The 15,126-nt window shown below is 36.9% G+C and overlaps 1 long non-coding RNA gene across 1 annotated transcript in view; it reads left to right on the top strand.

Annotated features, from left to right (window-relative positions):
* Positions 1 to 492: 492 nt before the first annotated feature.
* Positions 493 to 15,126, top strand: part of LOC112948623 — a 39,076-nt gene continuing 24,442 nt past the window's right edge. Inside the window, exon 1 of the long non-coding RNA XR_003249664.1 lies at positions 493 to 885. This is a non-coding gene — a long non-coding RNA (uncharacterized LOC112948623). The remainder of the gene's footprint in view (positions 886 to 15,126) is intronic.

Here is a 15,126-nt window from a genome sequence, read left to right as displayed (position 1 = left end):
GTTTGCTGTTGCGAGAGMTGGTTTGGGTGGACTTTTGGTGCGAGTCACTGTAAGTGTGATATGCCTGCTGCCTTGTGTGTACAGACAGACAGGTGTTTCTTGYGAGGAGCAGCACACACCTAACACCCATCCTGTGCATGGGCAAGAGGAAGACTGTGCATCTCTTCACCTTTGAGCAATACAACCACAAAGTAACCATAGAAACAAAGACACAAGAAGCARTACTGAAGCTGGCATTGCAAGGAGAATGGGAAGTGGCAAAAGACAAAGACAGGCTTTTATTTCTAACAAGAACTGAGGGGTCTTTCATTGCCTCGTTAGCTGCTATCCCTTGCTGCCCAGCTGAAGCTCTTGCTGCTCCTGTCAGTGTGGCAACACGGCTTCTCTACAGCCTTGCCTCCCCGAGCCTCAGCTGTGGCACATTAACATGCTCATCAAAGAATCTGGTATTTGAGCAGCTTGGAAGAGTGCTCAAAGTTTCTAGCTTTTGTTGTGTCTGTAGCCTTCTGTTTTTGGGAGTTCCCTTAACCTGCCTGACTTTACCTGCAGGGTTGCACTTTGTCCCTGCTGTACCAGGCTACAGACTCTGGCCTAAGGGCAGTTTGTGTTGGTTGTGCCAACGGTCAAACAAAACCTGGAGGAACTCTAGGAGCCTTCTGTGGCGGACTTCATAACATGCACAGATCCTTCTCCTTCTTCATCAATCCTCCCATCAACCGTAGCGGATGTTGCATCTAGTGCAATATATATTGCATGAGCTACCTGAATTCAAGGGGAACATGTCCATGGTTCTTCACCATAAGRAGAAGTGGAGTGCTCAGACAGACCCCCAGCCTCCTCTAGACAGCCTGCAGCTTTYTGAAACCAGCACCACTGGAGCTGGAGGTAGGCCCATCTCATGTTCTTTGACCTTTTCAAAGTGATATATTGTAAGCCATGTAAGTGCAAGAATTTGCCAGAGGTAAGAACCTGAAATATCGAAACACATGGAACTGGGAATGAGTGGTATGATTTGCTGATATTTTGAAAGTTAAGTATTTTACGGGACTGAGGAGACAAGTAAAGAAGCAGAGTATCAGGCCTTGGTCTTGGTCAATAATACAGCTGGCCTCAGGGAGTGGAGACTAGGCTTCATAATCAGGAATGAGAGGATTAAAGTAAACCTTGTGTGTGTGTATGTGTGTGGAAGCACTGAATATTTTTGCTAGCTCCTTACTCTTTGTTGATATTTAACAATTTGATTTGKTTTGTTTGGATGCTGCAGTATTCAGTTAAATGGATAAATAGGCAAAAATAAAATGGAGTATTTGAGCCCATCCAAGTGCACTTATGGTAAATAGTTTGCATTTCTAATATATTTATTAATAGAGCTGACTGTTCAGAAACTGTATGGGGGAAAACCATGTTGTGAAAAACTTGTGAGATGCTGTTCTTTCCCCAGAAAGGGGGACTAATTTCAACTGCCATTTTTATCCATAAAAGTAAAATTACAACAACAGCAATTAATATTTATGACTTCTAAATGACAAAGGCAATTGGATTTCAAATAAAGTACAGCAAAGGTCATGCCTCCTCAATCATAAAAAAATCTTAAGTTGTGACATTCTTTCTTTCATCATCCCAGAGTTCATTCTGAGCAAAAAGTAATAAACCATGTAAGTGACCCGGGCAATGTGCATAATAATATTCTGACAGAGCATTTTCTGTCTTAGACAAATTTTGGTAAATGCCATTGGAAAAAATAAAGTCTGTTTAAAGCTCACTCACTGGTAATGTTGCATTATGTAGTAGTCTGACTGATCATATATTTTCTTACATTTAAGTCCAAATAATGCAATCTCGAGTTTTAAAAGATGGTCTGAGTTTTGAAAAATGGCTTGAATACCTGATTCCTTTTCTCAGAAGGCAGCATCTTTCTAAGCCCATCTAAATCCTGAACAGAAACTATTGAAAAAGTTCTGTTTGTGTAAGCAGGCATTGAACAACTACTGGCCACTGCCAGTAACATTAAAAAGGATTCACAAATGCTTTGCACGGAATTTGCTTAATCCTGGGCAAGGTGTATTTAGAGTGAATTTCCACTCATTTTTGCAATGTTAATCTAAGATTTTTAGCTTTCTCCTCAGACTGCCTCAGCAACTTCTAATAATATTTGGCTWTTGATTATGAGCTGCATAAGGCAAGCTGGTAGGTGATGCTTAAACCACAGGTTTGTGATCAGCTAATAATAATCAATGGTGGAGGGACTACTCTTTGCTGACCTTGGATTTTCACCTGAACCTGGTCTTCCACAAACGAGTAAGAAATTAGCCCTTTCAGTCAGATAACTTCTTGCTTTCCTCATCTGTCCATAGCTAGAGGATATATATGTTTATCCTCAGCTTGCTATAAGGGCAAAAGCAGTTAAATATCTGCATATTAGAAAATTGCTATAGGTGATTTTGAAAGCGGTTTGGATACAGGACATCAGAACTGTCTTGGCAAATCATAACTGCAGTATCTTTTCAGTGTTTCATGTTTCTCACGTTTATAAAGAATACAATCTGAACAAGAACAGAGCCTGTGAGAAGTGTATTAATCCCTAGAGTCAGTCTTGAAGAATATATTCTTGATTAGAATATACTTTACACTTGTTTAGAGTATACAAGTATAATACTTTTTACTTTGTTYAGACAGATATCAGATGTCATATTTATGATTTATCTCACTCTAAGTTTGGAATAGTCTAGGTAAACTCAAAAATTTTCTGTGATACTCTATTTTAGCTTAATATAGACTTCTATTGCGCAATGATTTGTAAAGTATATTAGGAATAGTGGATGGCAAGCATGGGAAAAGATTGCTGCAACTTCCTACCAGTGCTTGGACTCTTCAGCCCAAGTCCTGGCTGCTGGCAGAACCGCGACAGTGGAGGGGCTAATTATGAGATCTCAAAGGATGTGCCAAAGACAACTTTTTTTATCCCCTTTTTACAATGCTGCCTGATAACCTATAAATAATGTCTCCAGTCTCTTCTAAGCCTGGTCTCTATCTTCTTTCCTCTAATTGTGTCCCTAGGAAGGGAATAGGGACAGTGAGAGATAATGAGTCGTTCCTGCGTGTAACTGTGAACAGAGCACTTGTCTCGAGCTTATCGCTGCCACAAGGGCATGCGTTTGTGTGTTTGTAACATCTCATCTCCAGACGATTTGACCTATTCATGTTCACTCAAGGTATTTGTCATTTGAATTTGTATTATTAATCGTTTCACTCAACTAGAATCTGCTGTGATTTGTGCTTTTTGATTTATTACAAGATCTGTATTTATTATTCATCACTCAGTTTTCTTTCATCTTGACTTAAATTTAGCCTAGTATTTTGCCATGCTTTTTAAAAGATTTCTTTTAATTATTTTTCCTGTCCTTATTTTTATTTCTTTCGTTCACATTAAGGAGGTAATAGTTAATCCTTTTTCATTTTAAGCAAGTGTACTCATGGCATATAAATTATATTAAAATAGACTCAATCAAGATGCAGCACTTCTGGTCACTTATTCTGCTGTACTGAGGATATTTTTAGAGATGAAATTATTTCAGTAACCTTAATAGAAGATTTATTTGCATTTTAGTTGTATASTAATTTAATTTTATATATCATATAGCCATTTTGCATTAATGCTTAACATAGTTGCATATTCATTTTATTTATTATGTCTGCAAAACTTAGTGATGGAACTTACAAAGTCTTAAAGCTTGTTGGACTTCTTCCAATTATTATCATACTTGGACTGGGCGCATACTGTCTTTGAGAGTAAAAATCCAAGTGTTCTTTTTTTTTTCTGTCATCAAACATACACAGTATTACTTTATAACCAAAGTTTTCTGCACATCTGAAAACCTATTAGTGTCTTACTTGACTGCAGGAACTCTGAATTAAACCAGCAACAGGAAGAATTATTTCAAGATCTTTTCATTACGTCTGTTGTCRGTTACACCACTAAAAGCTACTTCATATATTACAAAGGCCAGAGAAATATTATTTTAACCATTTTTTGCTCAGAGCTATGATTTCCAGCTGAATTCTTTCAGCAGTACTTATAAACCTTGTTTCAGATACAAGAAGAGGTTTTCAATTAAAAGTTATAATAGGCATGGCAGARAAGTACAGTGGCATTCTATGACTGACATTCTTGAAAAATTACTTCAARGAAGAAGATGTCTTTTTATTAGACACTTGAAGGGTTTCTGAATTTTTTGCAGGCCTTAAAATTATGATAGTATTTTGTTGGTTTTTGGAATAAAAGTATCTTCTGGATTTTTTTGCATATGCTCTTTAGTGTGTACATTTTATCCTATTAAAGTTTGATCACGTACAACTGAAATGAGTGTTAGCTGTGGTGTTGAATTATGAGCTAAAGCTTAAATCCAGTATAAAGCTTTAAATATTGAAATGTCATTTAAAATATAAACATGTAAAAATCAATAAGGATATCAGAAATACCATATTTTAGATGATTGTTGAGACACTTGCTCTGCCTTCAGTTATTGGAGAACACAGTTTCAAAAGTCACTCACAAGTATTATTTCATCTTAAAAATATCTAGTAGCTAGCAGTCCTTTTTTAATCTTTAATTATGTGACTATGTGTATATTTTTTGAGAAATTAACTGAAAAGATTAAAATTCTGGCACTATAGGTTAAACTGCCTAACTGCTAAAAAATAAAACAAAAATTTCCAATTGAAATATTTTAGTGATTTGATTCAATGCTTATATTAATAAACTGTGCAGTCTTTCTGTATGGATAATAGTCCATACAGAAAAGATGATGKCTTATGATTTTACAAAAACACTTTAGTCTACTGAGCTGTAAAGGGCTTCTTGTATCATTTTTGCCATCATAACTTTCAGATATTATCCATCAAAAATAATACCAAGACCTTGAAATTCAGGAGAGGAATAGAAATTCTCAAATCTGAATAAAGCAAGCTTTTGCTTTGAAAAGTCTTGATCTAAATTCATGAGATAAAGGGAGGTAAATGTAAGACATCTGCAAATGTTCCTTTTGTCCAAATCAGTAAGAATTATGAAAGAGTAATGGATGCGTTTTGAARCCTTGGGTAGCTCACTGTTAACGTTTGCTGTACTGATTCCTATCTCGCATTTAGTTTTCATCACCAATGAGAATTAACCTCCTTCCCAAAACCCCTTTGTTATCAGCCTTTCATGAAAGTCTTTTATATCTGAAACAGCCCATTCCATCTTTCTCTCCGCTTTTCTTTTGTYGTAAGGCCCTCTGCAAATCCCTCTCTGTGTCCCTTGGCCATCACTTGCAAGTGGCTGCACCACCTTTTCAGGTTTGCTGTACATAAATTTTGTCAGGATATAATAATTTTAAGGCTTCAGGTCCTGTCAAATGGGGATAACCAGCATCATATCCAATAGTCTATGAAGAGTAAACTTGCTTTGCATAAAGTACGATGGAGCAGTTTTCACTGAATCTATTATTGCAAATTTAAGAAACAGAAAGTTTCAAGGTGAAGCTTCAGGATGTGAATCAGGTCACTAGCTCAGAGCTMGTAAGCAAGCCCAGGCAGTAAATATGCAAAACTGTCTTATATCTGTGAAAAAGAATGGGGATATAGGAAATGAGGAATGCAGGAGGAAAAGGAAGCAAGGTGGATGGAAGTGTGCTGGGCAAATGCAGAACGCAGATGGCAAACAGTGAGTGAGTGGATTGAAAAAATAAGGTGAAATCTGCTTRCCTTTACTTTGGGTAAAACTTATTCAGAGTCACTAATTTAAAGTCTTCACTCACATACGAATTTTCAGGAARTCTATACAAGATAGTTACTTTTGACTCATTCTGTTCTGCATTTGTATATTTTTTTTCTGTACATATGTAATCCTAAAAGTAACAGGTAACAGTGAACAGGTAAGTAGATGGATAGATGTCATAATCACAGAAACCATGTTCCCTGAGAAACAGAAGCTTAGAAGCAAGAACTTTGAGAATTTGATAGCTCATTTTTGCATCTGCATTTATCTGGTTTTATGTAAGTGCTTAATGAACATTTTTATGTTTTTAAGGTGAAGCCTTTAATTTCTTTTTACCAAATCTATAGCAGCTGATTGCCTGTATTACTCCACCACATTTAAAGGTGTAGCTAAACTTCATGAATATTAGGTCATTAGAACAAAATAAACTGTTCATGGTTAATGTATGTGAATGTTTGTGTAAAAAGAAACAGAACAATTGTCATGTGGAAAACACTTCAAAGTCAAACACACTGGTGTGTGTGCATTGTGATACAGTCTTTAATTACCTGATCACATACTGCTTTCTCCATGGGACTTCCTTCTACCTCATTCAGTGCACTGGGTAAATGGGGCTCACTAAATGAGTAGAGTTACTTTTAGTAACATTACTCACTGTGTAGCAGCTTGACTTATTTACCGATCTTCTAATTCTCTGAAAATTCAGATTTTTTTATTTCCTCCTTTTTTTTTTCTTTTTAAATAAAAGTATTTAAATTTCTTTCATTGAGGAATAAATTAGCATTATGTCCCCACTGATGAGAAAGAGAATTAAGCAAAAACTAAGATTTTGATCCTCCAAAATTATTCAAGTTCTGGAAGTTATGTGCCATAGTGAGTTTTGATCTGAGAATTTACTCTCATTCTCTTGTCTTTGGTTCACCTGTAAACCAGGGGACTATATTTCGGTCTCAGCTCAGGAACCTCAGTCCTTGTTCATACCAGCAGCTAGRTACTGTTGAGTAAATCAGCAAAGCGTATGCAAATCCTAGGGCAACCTAAAAATGCCTCCCCCTTGGCAGGTCTGCTTGACACACTAATCAGCATCAAGACCTGACAAGGTCTTGATACACTTGCTCACCTCTAAAGCATATATACAGCCTTGCCTGAGAGTTTCTGAGATCCCAGGACTCTAGCTGATCATTGACGGTAGCATTAGTTTGATTATTTTTATATTGCAAATAATATCTTGTACACGGATAGTGCTATAACTATCATTCAGTTGAATTCTAGCTACTGTACATTGCTTTTTACTTTATAAACACCTTGAGATATGACTCTAGTGAGTACTTGCAGTAAAAGGATTTACAGCCTAGTTAAACTAAAACATATAAACTCTTTTTCACTTTAAGAGAGTTAGAGAGTTTAGAGAGTGGTCATTTTACAAAGCGTGCACTTTATTTCATATATTTAGTATTTATAATATACTGTTCATCTCGGTTCTATAGTGAACTGTACATAATTTAAAATGGCAGAGAATAACAAAATGCTGGACCCTTAATCATTCCAGTTGTATGGAAAAAACAGAGATCTGCAAGTTTTGTTGTTGAGAAAACTTCAGCTTCTAAACTATTCAATGCAGTCTTTTCACTGAGCAAGCCGATCTAAAACACTTTATTTAAATTGCATTTATCACTGTCTCCATTTTTGTTTAACTACAAAATTTACTTGTTTTCGTAGATCCCATAATAACCTGATTAACCTTTCTAAAGCAATTATGAATAGAGATACTCAGGAGAAGTCTCCTATGTTATTTCTGAAGCTGCTCTACGTTCGCTGCTCTGCAGTGATGGTTCTTGTGCTACATTTTAAGTACGGCAGCCTTACTACAGGCAGGGCTATTTGCTTTTCTCTCCTGTGACCACTTTATTTGCTCAAATGCCTTAGAATATAGGAGAGTCCTAGGGAGGTAAACCCCTAATTTTAGACCTTTACTCAGAAGCAAAACTGTGGTCTAAAAAATCATGAGTTGTTCCTGTCAAACGATTCAGACTCTGCTGTCTAAGTTTAGACTTGTAAGCCTTGAAGAGTCCTTAACTTTGAACTTTACTATGCCATTGAACTTGTATGTGACACYGTAAAATTATTTAGATTACGTTTAAATTATATTTAGATTAAAGCTGTTAATTCCGTATGTGTGCTGTGACATATCTCAAATTTTTATGGGAAATGTTCTCTGTATGTCAAAATCTTTAATATTTTAAAACTATTTCCCAAGCACATCAAGCTAAAATCTATATTTCTGTGGTATTTCTTCCATGCACTGAAATCTAGAAAATCAGATCTGGAAAAAGGATAAATTACTTATCCTATGAGAATGCCAGATACATTAAGCCTGAAGGATCAATGCTAAATTTAGCTCCTACACATTTATAAAGTAATCAGAATTGTCGAGTGCTAGATTATGCTGTTGCCATTGGGAGTCAAAGAAGAAAAAGTTAAGTACTGTGTTAACCTATCTCTTAGCTACAATTTCAGGACTGAATAGAAAGAAAAAGATATAAAAAGACAAAGATTTTATGATTGTCTGTGCCTGCTCTGTTTCACCTAGGATTTGAAGACTGTGTTGAATGTCATAAGGATTTTTGGAAAGTTACGTGTAGGTTTACAAAGCAGAGGGGTTATGGCAGAATTTAGAGCGTGACAGAGTATGTTGGTTCACCCACAACCYACAGCCACAGTCCAGATCCATTATATCTCTAAATGCTTAACATGGTTTAAGTAAGTCTGATCTTCTAACCAGTGTCCCATCTAATCCTCATTATTGCAAAGGAATCCCATGATATTTCTGAAGATCTCATGGGAGGATTTCAGAGTATCTTCAGTGCTTTCTGRAAGTCCCYGRAGATGGTTATCACTTAGCTCTATCAGACACAGAAGCTGTTCAAAATGTTTGCCARCTGCCAGGAATATTGTGCCATCACCTATTAYCCTTTCACTAGGTACTACTGAAAAGAGTCTGGTCCTATTGTCTTTAGTCTCTCCCACAGGCATTTCTGCACTTTGGTAAGATCCCTCTGATGTTCCAGACTGAGCAGTCCCAGCTCTTGAGAGAGCCTCTCCCTGTGTATCAGGTGCTCCAGTTCCTTGATCATTTCTGTGGCCTTCCATTGACTTACTTCAGTAACTCCATGGCTCTCCTGGGGAGGTCAGACATGGGTCTAGCACACCAGATGTGGCCTCACCACTGCTGCAAATGCAAGAAATTCCATATAAGTWTTATCTTAGTATCTTTTACTTTTTATCAAAAAGTATCTTTTACTGTGAAGATTGTTAAACACCGGCACAGATAAGCCAGACAGCCTGTGGAGTGTCCATCCTTGAAGCTAATCAAAATCAGGATTAGAACATCCTGGTCAACTTGATGTGATTGACTCTGCCTTAAACAGGAACTTTGGACTACATGATCTCCAGAGGGGCCTTGCAAGCTCAGTGATTCTCTGGTATCATATTGTGCTTTTAGGTTATAACACTCTTTTTAAAAAAACCCTCAAACTTACTTCTTATAACTCTAAATTCCTTGAGTTCTTAATCCTACTCCTTCTTTGAATCTTCCCTGTCACCCTTAAAAATTACGTGCCTGTCATGTCCTTTGGTAATTAGTCAGCAGCATAATATAACATCTGGTGGCTGGTGTGTTTTTTTGCTGGTTAAATGATCTGGATCTAATGCTGAAACCAAAAAAAATGTGATAAAGTCGTACAAGCACCTTGCAGGCACTATTAACTGCACATCGCTGCTGAACTTCCTGAGCCAACCCAGGTAGAATGGAGCTGGATAATGGATTGCAGCAGCACAGCAGCCACAGAGGAAGACCAGAGGCAATCGTAGAGAAAAGAGACTGAAATTTATTTGCATCTCTCCGCTTGTGTGAGAAAGATAGAGGCTACTGAAAAGCTTGTTGAAAGAGTAGCTTCTTATGCAATATCCTTGTGAGCATAAAATTTAAATTTTTGTGTCCCATTGACAGCTTTTGCCTWTTTATCCCTCACTGAAGCTGTCCTGTCTTTCTAACTTTCCTTTTTTTTTTTTTTTTCAAAAGGAAGACAGCTTCTTATTGCTTTGCACTGAGTAAAAGTTTCTTTACAGGAGAAAAGAAACTGATCACCGAAATGTCTGACATGGTTACCCTAGAGTTTCATCCCAATATTTAGTTTTATTGTTTGAAACGCAATAGTTTGATCATATAAATATTTGCATAGGGCTTTAATGTACAGCTTTTATTCCATTTTTACAGTCTACAATTTCAAAGCTGTTAAAAAGCTTTATTTTTTCTTTGTAATAATGTAGCTTAAAATTGCCAAAACAAACCTAGAAATATATGTTCTTGACATAACCTTGTTTCCATGCAAATATCTGCAGGATGTGTACATCTTAATGTTTCTTATTGAAATTACTCATAAATTAAACAGAATATCCCCTATCAGTTTAGGTGTATGCCTCATTTCACATAGTCTATTAAGCACTAGTCCCTGAAGATGGGCTTTCTAGATCACCTGTTTTATTAAATACAATTTCCTCATGAATGACTGTTATTTTAAAGGAAGCATGTATATAAACTCAATGTTTGTATACTGCCATAAACCTTGAGCAAGCTAATACAGTTTGCACAGTTACATATGTGAGAGCACAGATCCATATACAGTTTTTCAGCATTCCTCCTGCAGTAGAGAGAGCAGGAGGGCAGTGACAGACCAAAATTTGTGTCATTTTCCGTAATATTCCTATCTGTTATCTTTGATGGTTTGAATTTCCTTTTTAAATGCTACCAAGAATTTTTCAATAAGTTTAATGGAAACTTATTAATTAGTACCCTTGGGGAACTTAGAAAATATGTTTATGAGAGAAAATATGTATGAATTATTTTCAAATGGAAATAATGACAGACTTATATTTCCATTTTTTAAGTCTCTTTCCCGTAACCTGATTGCTGCTTAACACTTTCCATGATGAAACAAAACTATCTTTATTTTTTGTTGTTGTTGCTTTCATTTGTATAAATCTTAAAAATGACTATGTTTTGTGTAAATGAAAGCCAAAGCACCTCATGCAGAAAAATCTACTTTGGAAACTCAATGAGTTTCAATTGATTTTTCCTTTTATCTGAACGATGTTTGCATGCTTTAAATGATTTATGGTTCATTAGTTCAGGTTAGACAAAACTTTCACTCTGTTCTTCTGAACTGCAGGGTTTAGTAAAAGAWAGAGAAATACTTCTGTTGCAGAGATTTTGAAAAAGAAATATGGTACTTTGCAGTTTAAATTGGGATTTGGTAGCAAGCTGCTTTCTTTTTTAGTCCTTGCTAATTTAAGAGCACGAGTCTTATAGAAATATAATGGACTTATCCTCTGAAATCTCTCTTAATTATTTCAGATGCACCCCTAACTGTTTGTATAAGGCAAAATTGTTCTAGTTGTTTGACTAGAGAGGGGAATAAAAGGTAGTAAACCTGGCTATTATATCTCTGCTTGGCTGCTGCATCCATTTSATGGAGGCAGGGAGAGAGTCTGTGTTTCTTTCAGCTAATCCTGGAGTGATCCCTGGCGTTTTAGACGAAGATTTGAGTTTGACAACTCAATCCAGTCCTGGAATAAAGGGAATTTAGATATATCCTTTCTTGGACTCCATTTATCAAAGTAGGTATTACTGCTTGTGGCCGCTTTGTGCTAACATGTTTTTCTCTCGTGGCACTGCAAAAAGGACACTGAAGTAATAGGGAGAATAGCAGTGTGTTGTTTCTGCTGAAGAGCATGGCAGGTATGCTAGCTGTTAAGGTTGCTTTTCCATTTTTTTAGCAAGTTGCCTAATAGGTAGGAATTTTCAGTTCATCCCCACTCCTTTTTTAACTAAGGCATTTGTTTTATTGGTCTTGTTATGATGAAAATGTCTTGCCTAGTAAATAAATACTAATCCCGGCCAGATCTCCAAATGATATGAGTTGACCCAGGTTTCATTTGATGTCAGTGGGACTGTAACTTGGTTCTTATTCTGCTCAGGTGTATGTGTGCAGTTTCCCTGCCCTTCCACCTCGCCTCCATCCGATGCAATATTTAAGTCAAGTGTTGGTGCTCCCAGGGCAGCATCTGCCAACTTTATGATGTAGCTGGAGCACAGGAGTCCTACCTACAGGTCAGCCTTTGTTGACAGGAATTCAACAGGGAGAACAGAGCTCGACTCCAACGTGCTGCGCAGTCCTTCTCTGGAGAGAATGATAAACGCAAGAGAAATGTATGAATTGACTGAGTCACATCCTTGTTCAACAGTCATTATTTATTAATGTCTGAAAGATAAGAGCGGTGTGTTATTAGCTTGCCTCTGGCTTCTAGAAATAGATTAGTATAGATAAACAAAAGAGATATTTTTTATGCCAACTGCATTTTATTACTGGACTTTACTAACATGAAAAAAAGGAGTGGAGGGAATTTCTTTCACATCAATTGCACTTAACTTCTCTCATTACTTGCCTTTTTTTTTTATTTGATTATTTTGTAAATGCAATCAGTACTTTAAAGCCAAAAGATGAAATTTTTGTTTGGAAAATATYGATAGCGCTCTGGTTTTATGGTTACTTCCTCTGCTGAAGTCTTAAACCTGTCAGAGATCCTTTGCCCAGATCCATCGGAGGAATCACTATCTACAACAACTATAGTTTTATGATGTATTTCTTAAATAATAAGACTTGAAAATCAAAATTACAACTTGATCCATAGGCTGCAGAATGCATGTGGTGTTAGGAGGCATGAAAACAATATTAATCATGTTGCACATCTCCATCAGAGCTCTTGAGGGATCAGGTGCGTTATCAATGAGAAATAATATCTTGAAAGTAACCTTTTCTTTTTTTTTCAGAGCAGCGGTTCTCAACAGTGGGCTTAAAATATTCATCAAACCACATTGTAAACAGATGTGCTGTCGTCTAGGCTTTGTTTTTCCTTTCAGAGAGCACAGAGAGAGAGTAGATGTAGCATTATTCTTAAGGGCTGTAATAATTTCAGAGTGGTATATGAGCATTAGCTTCAAATTAGTCACCCACTGCATTAGCCACTAGCAAGAAAATAAGCCTGTCCTTTAAAGCCAGGCACTGACATTTCCTAACTATGAAAGCCCTAGATGACATCTTCTTCCAAAATAAGGCTGTTTTGCCTCCACTGAAAATCTGTTTAGTGTAGTCATCTTCATCAATTGTCTTAGCTAGATCTGGATAATTTGCCACAGCTTCTACATCAGCACTTGGTGCTTCACCTTGCACTCCTCAACTAACTCTCCATGTTATGGAGATGGTTTTCTTCCTTAAACCAACCTCTGCAGCTTCATACTTTTTTTCTTCAGCTTCATTACCTCTCTCAGCCTTCATAAAGGTCCTTCAAAGAGAGTTAGATCCTTGCTCTGCATTAGAGCTGGCTTAAGGGACTGTTGTGGCTGGTTTATCTGTCCAAACCACTAAAACTTTCTCCATATCAACAGTAAGGCTGTTTCAGTTATCTTTCATGTGTTGACTGAAATAGCACTTTTAATTTCTTTCAAGGACCTTTCTTTCACGTTCACACCTTGGATAATTGCTTGGCACAAGAGGCCCAGCTTTCAGCCTGTCTCAGCTTTCCATATGCTTTCTTCCAGAAGCTTAATCGTTTCTAGTTTTTAATTTAAAATGAGAGAGATGTAACTCTTCCTTTCTCTTGAACATGTAGAAGCCAAAATAGGGTCKAATTTCAATATTTGTGTCTGAGGAAATAGGGAGGCCCGAGGAGAGGGAAAGAGACAAGGGAACAATCCATCAATGGAGCAGTCAGAACTGTACAATATTTATTGRTTAAATTTACTGTCTTATCTGGGCACAGTTTGTGGCATCCCAAAACATTTAGAACAGTAGCACAGATCACTCAAACAGATTTAATAAGAATGAAAAAGTTGAAATATTGCGAGAACTACTAAAATGTGCCAGAGACACAAAGTGAGCGTATGCTGTTGGAAAAATGGTGCAGATAGACTTGCTTGATGATAGGTTGCCACAAAACTTCKATTTGTAAAGAATGCAATATCCGCAAAGCACAATAAAGCAAAGCACAGTAGAACAAGTTATGTCTGTAATGACTGAGTGACATTACGAAGGACATGGAAATGTCACATAAAATGATTCTTTCCTGATTTTTCCTGCTCTAACAGATACCTTCTGTCTGTGTTTGTACCACAGTGGTTGAGAACCACATGGAAGATGAAACCGTTTAGTGCTTGGCAATATCCTTCCCTCTACCTCCCTTTCCCCTGGAAGTTCTGCCAACTTATAAAGCAGTTTATCTCATATGTTGCTGGGGTGACCCTTGCTTTGGAGATCAGCAAAATAGGCCTGTCACAGTGAAAGCCTGCAAAAGACTTTGCAAACCAATTAATGTGCCTGGAACACTAAAAATATTAAACTAACGTAATTAGTTAATCATAGTGCCAGAAGGGCAAAACCAGAAATATGGCTAACGTTAGGGTTTAAATAGCATCTACAGTGAGAGGAAGTCATTTTTGCTCAAACTAGAGCATAATGAAGGTCAGAACTCCCCCTGGTCCACCACTGCAGCAGCTATCRGGACATAAACTTTCCCATTTTAAGGTTGAGAGCTCTTACATTGTAACACCAGTGTAATAACTCTTTTCTCCTGTTGCTTATGCAACTGTAGAAATAGGGTATTGACAATTAAATTTTTCCAGGTAAGACTGAGTGATCTCCTACTTGTTACTGTTTGCACGATACGTTCTTCCCTGGGGTACTTGTCCTTCAACCCATCCATTACACGAAATTCCTGCTAAAATCAGTGRGCCCTTTGAGTATGGAATGACTGCCAAAGCATCTCCAAATCTGCATATATAATTGCTGCTAATCATATACTAAGCCTCATGAAGAGCTTCTTTACTCAAATGACTTCCAGTGGAGCTCACATTAGAAATGTGCTTTCTTGTCATGCCACCAATACTTYGGAATATCAACAAATACTGTAATATTGCAAATACTGCAAAATAGTGGCAAAAAATATTAACTCCATTTCAGGTTCCTGTGTCTGAGGAGTATGCCTTGACAAGTTTTTTTTGAGGATTGATGCCTTTGTCTTGCTCTGTTTCCAAAGGCWACTAGCAGTTACACAGGTAAATTAGCTTAAGTCAGTGGAATATTCACCTAAGAATCATTTTGCATGTAGGGGATCAATACAACTTAAACTACCTTTTGATTTTTAGTGTTTCTTTTCACTTGTGTCACAAAGACTAAAGTTTGTAGCTGAGCTGCCTCAATTCAGGCATTTGTYGTAACAGTTCTTTCCTATTTAATGAAAATACATTAATTCTATTT

This window comes from Nothoprocta perdicaria, unplaced genomic scaffold, assembly GCF_003342845.1.
Source record: "Nothoprocta perdicaria isolate Ctin4 unplaced genomic scaffold, notPer1 scaffold_27, whole genome shotgun sequence".
Lineage (NCBI taxonomy): Eukaryota > Metazoa > Chordata > Aves > Tinamiformes > Tinamidae > Nothoprocta > Nothoprocta perdicaria.
This window is presented reverse-complemented; position numbering and strand designations above follow the sequence as displayed.